Raw genomic sequence first — 5,219 nt, 5'->3', positions numbered from 1 at the left:
TCTGCTTCTCCAATTTGAGGCATACTGACTGTCAGGTATAGATTATTTATGTGATTTGGAGTCAGGACAAAACCCAAGCTCCTCTGCAGTGGTTTCAAGAACTCATTTGACCCAAAGAATCCCTATTCTCACTTGATGGATTTCAGGAACCTTACAAAGGAAGGCGAGAGTTCATCCACAATGACTGATCTTTTTGCCATTTATGTTTTGGATGCACACATGGCATCTTTTTTAGATCCATCAGGTACTGAGAATGTAAGCCACAGCCTCACACAGGGCCAATAGTCTGATGCAGACACACACCTTTCCAAAGCAATTTAGCAAAGAGCCACAGGTGATGCCCATTCATTTTCCATTTGAAAACTGATTTCTTCAGCCTTCACACAGTGGTTGCCTGAGGCAAGACCATACTGACATTCAGGGCAACAGAACAATAAGTAAGCAAGAGGTCCAAAACAGGGTTTCTCCACTGAGACTTTCCTGGTGACACTGATATCTGAGTTTTCTGAAATGCTCGCCATTCCTTTCAGCTATCCAGTACATGGCCATATCACAGAGCTTGGAGGTGGTTCATATCTTGGACACATAAACATGCACCTATTTAGAGATTGACAAGAATTCAGGAAGAAAACAGGAACTTCAGAAGATCGTAGGTGTTGCCCATCCTTAAGGCAACCCGCAGTCTATTCATAAATTGCGCAGGTTGAATGCTGGGAAGCTTTTTACAAGACAGGACACATCTAATGATTCATTCTCTTTTCTTTCTTTTTTTTTTACAATCTGGGGGCAATATTTATTAATTAAAACTATGTCTAATAGTTTACAAAGATGCTAATTAACAACAAAAGTATAATTGACCTTAAAATCCTCAGTGAGACTGAGGCTTCACATCGTCTTCAGAATTCTGAAGTGTGCTCCAGGCAGGGCACAGGTAGGTGTGCAGGGAAGCACCTGCGAACATGCAGGATTCCAAGGCCAAGAGGCTCCACAAAGTAAGCCTCTGGGCTCCCCTGGAAGTCCCACTCTCTATCCCCCATTGTCCCTGTAATCTTACCCCCCAAATTCCATCTCCAAAGTAAGTGCTTGGTTTATCGTCGAGAGAATCTGTTCTTGAAAGCTTTAATTGTCTTGGCCATCATTGGTGCAATTTTCTTCACAGCTGGTTTCCTAGGATCATAGGAGATGGTACTACTGACCACTGGCACCAAGTGGGCACTGCTGGTGCTGGGGCCATCATAGGCTGGCCGCTCAGAGCTGGGGTTCAAGCTGTTGCTGCTGGCAGGAATGTGGCTGCTTCTTGTGCTATATGGGGCTGGCTTAATCTTTACTTTCTCATGGACAGCTGCTCCTTTTGTTCCAAACTTCTCTTGCCTCCAGCGGACATCTCTAGGTGGCTTGGCCACAGAGTTGACAAAGGTCATCTTTGCTCGCCCGCCCTTGGGCTTATTGGCATTTGCACATTGGATGTTCTTTGTTAGCACTCGTAGCTGCTGCTCTCGGGCATTCTGAAGCCGCAGGTACATCTCCCGCCAGGACTCATACTCTTCTGGTCTCTCTTCTTTAAAGTCTCGGTGACAATGAACTTTCCATAATTGATCTGTGTCTTCAATTAATATGTGATTGTATTCCTCTATGTGATATAGCTGATCAGGTGTACACCTCTCAAAAACAGGTTCAAGAATAGAAAACGGTACTCTTCCCACTTCAAAGATGGAATCAATGTTGTTTTTAAGTACAAGGATGCACTGCTAGTACAAGGTCATCATTTTGGGGAGATAGGCACACTTGGAACCGGAATACACCTGCATCTTGGAATTCATTCTGTGTCCAGTGAATCCAGCTTCTTCTTCTTCCTGGGGTGAATAGAATGCTTTTCTCTTTGGCTGGAAGGAGGGCATCACTTCAAGGGAAGAAAGTGGACGGTAATTGCTCTGGATGGTGGGTAAGGGGAGGTCTGGCAATACTGGCAGTGCATCAGTAGGGACCTTTCTCAGCCTGGTTGAGTTGGCTGCAGCCAGCTGCAGCTTCTCTGACCTGCTCTCATTCACCCAAGGGGATGAACTGAGTTTAAGTTTTTACTAGTGCTTTTGGAATCACTTTTTTAAAGTCCTTTGTCTCCAAGTGCCATTCCTGGAGTTTTCACAATCTTCTTCTTTTTCTTCTGGGGCTGGTCATAGCTGAGGTATGATTCAAATGACATGGTGGGCTGCTCGAATTCATCCTCCACGTCTGCCTCCTCTGCCTTAGGCAGTGAGCCCAGTGACTTTCTATCCAAATTAGAAGTCTTCACTTTCCCTTCTTCAGCCTTTATATTGTTAGAAACATTCTCTTTTGTTCTAAGCAACAGGTCTCCAGCCCCTATTCCTATGTCTGTGCTGTCCACGCGTTGCTTGCTTATGTCCGATTTAGTTTTTGCAGCATCCTTGTGCTTTGGCTTTTTAAGGTGCCTGTCTGAAGCAACCTCTGAGGGTAAAAACTTTCTTTTGAGGCTGCTGCCTTCTCTTTCTTGGCAGCACTAGAAGGTGGTCTCTCCTTGGCACTATCCCCTTGGAGTGGCCTTCGGGTCTCCTCTTTTGAGAGGGACTTCTGTGGCTTCTCTCTGCCCAAAACAGAGGCCTTATCATTACCCTTTGCATCAATAGGGCGTTTTTTTTCTTGTGGCAAGATCTGTGTTCCTTGTTTTGGTTCAAGATTCCCTTTCCCTGGAGTTCTCCCAGGTGATGTTCTTGACTAACTCCCAGTCTGACCTGAAAGGCATTACTATGGCCTTTTCCAGGTTTCTGGTGTGAAACAATGGACTCATGGTCCTTCTCTGGTGACCTCTGATGGTCTGTGTACATCTGATGAGGACTCACACAGAATGGAGGGGACTGGACATGGCCATAGTCAGAAGATTCGGGGTCTGATGAGTATGTAGGTGACACCCTGTGACACCTCTTCCTCTCATCTCTCCTCTCATGACTGTGAGACACTTTATGAGGTTGTTCACATTCTGAGAGTTTTCTGTGTTTCTTCTGTCTGTGCTTGGGACTATAGGATCGGCTGCCTGACGCCTTGCTGTTTTCTTGGTAGTACCCTTCCATCTCCTCCTCCCTCTGAACCGCATCCTGAGGGTGCTTTCGGGAATTGCTTTTCTCAAAGTCCTGTTCATCAGCCTCATTGTTTCACAAGGATATCTACTGTAATATCAAGGTGGAGAGTTTCTTCAAATATTTCAATAGCATCTTGGGGTCTGGGTTTGTAGCCAGGCGTGCCTGCAGCTTCTCCACAACTTGGAGCGCCAACTCCGCCACCATCGCTGTCACTGGCATGGCCTCCTCATTATCTTTTCTAATGTCAACAACCACGGACACAGTGGGATACACAGACATAGAAACACTCTCTTTTTCAAATGACTTACTAGAAACAGTCCACTCCAAAACAAACAAACTGCCTTTCCTACCTATTCTCAGAACATGGGACAAAACCACAAACTCTCACCCACACCAACAAAGGCACCTCCTTCACCCAATTAGGTCTGTGACTATCTGGTGTGTCCTCTGACTAGTGGGCCATACTATTTTACCCCAAAATGGACTGTCCTGTTTCAGAAATGGTCTCCTTGGCCAACTCTTGAAGTTGTCAGAAGCCAGCAGTGAGTCACTCACTGCTGTCTCAGGAAAGGCCCCTCTTCAGAGCTATCCTGGCATTTGGCCATCCTCACATCAGTAGGTACCAAGAAAGACTGACTCTGACATTGGTAAATACAAACAAGTGAGCCTACTGGGACTGGGACTGGGACTGGCTCTTGGTGCCTGGATTCTTGGATCCCAAGTTCAGAGAGTTCCATCACCAATGAAGTTAGGTAGGTCACTTCCTTCAGGAACTGAATGAAGTCACTGCCTTGGAAACCACTTTGTCCTAACAGTTGCTTCCAAGGGTCGCATGAGATGGAGGCTGCCCCTACTTCCTGTGACACTTTCACAAGTTCGAATGGTATATCAACCATTAGCACCCGGGAACAGTTCTCCACACAGGCCTGGTTTGGTCCATCTTCTCTAGATTAAGAAGAGAGAGGCTGATTCAGACACATCCCTTCATCCTGACCAGGTTGTTTGCCATGGAAGATGACTTTTGCTCTCTCAGGTCCTTCATAGCTGCCTACATCTTCTCCAGGGATCATTTCTGCATGGACCTTTGATGTTCTCAGCAGGTGGAAGATCCCCTACCATCCTGTATTGTAAGACCAAATCTGTCCCTGCTCTTCTGTAAAGTTAGATTGAGAAAACAGTGTATGTTTAGGTTTAATAGCACATTCGATTTGGGTTAGGAATGATTCTGCTGGATGAATAATTATAATGGGAACCTGTGATATTTTAAGAATATAGACATGAAATATAAGTATGAAAACAGAAATCTAGGAAAGATTTGAATCCCAGGATGGCATTGGGCCCTTGTTTGGGATACTTAGCTTGAATTATTTCTGCACCAAGGTCTCAAATATATCGATATACAATGGCATTGGACCCTGTACCTCGGATGATTGAATGTAGAAGAGAACATCCAGTCAAAAAGGGTTAGTCCATAGGATTAGAAGATAGGCAGTAGGTTTATGAAGAATAGTGAGTCTATGAGTTGGAGAAAAAAAGTTCTTTAGCAATAGGGTTTCGGTTAGAGAGTGAATGTAAATGTCAGCACATGTGAAGAGTCAGTCACAATGATGAACTGGCAAAAATATGTAGGAAAGCAGATATCAATAGAGACATTAGGAAATCAGGCAAAGTATAAAGTGAGTGATAGGATTAGACATTTTCAACAGGGTTGATGTTGAATATATAATACTAGGAAGAAACAAGTATGTAGTCACCAATAGGATTTACATGGAGAGCATTGGCAACATGAACATGGATGTTTTAGTAATCCATGCTCACTTTCCATAAAGGCTTTGGTGCAATCATAAGTGTGACCTTTGCATTTTGTGTCCAGAATATTACTGTGATAAAATGGATATGTAGATCAGGTGACATGAGTATTTCTTCCACCATTATGGGAAGCAATATTTTGAAAACTTATAAATTAGTATTGGGCATACAAATCGTTGTACACTCTGTTGATGAATATAGAGATGATGCATGAATAGACCATATTGTGAATAAATTATATGACTATTTCCAACTTTAAATAATGGATTGAATCGATATCTGAAAATATATAGGAAATCTTCTATTGATATACATACA

The 5,219-nt window shown here is 43.8% G+C and overlaps 1 pseudogene; it reads right to left on the bottom strand.

The window, feature by feature from the left end:
- Positions 1-1,088: 1,088 nt before the first annotated feature.
- Positions 1,089-3,296, bottom strand: LOC143389269 (elongin-A pseudogene; annotated as a pseudogene).
- Between the last annotated feature and the right edge of the window lie 1,923 nt (positions 3,297-5,219).

The sequence above is a fragment of the Callospermophilus lateralis genome, unplaced genomic scaffold (genome assembly GCF_048772815.1).
Source record: "Callospermophilus lateralis isolate mCalLat2 unplaced genomic scaffold, mCalLat2.hap1 Scaffold_452, whole genome shotgun sequence".
Classification (NCBI taxonomy): Eukaryota; Metazoa; Chordata; class Mammalia; order Rodentia; family Sciuridae; genus Callospermophilus; species Callospermophilus lateralis.
Note: the sequence above shows the minus strand (reverse complement) of the source record. Positions and strands in the feature narration are given on the sequence as shown.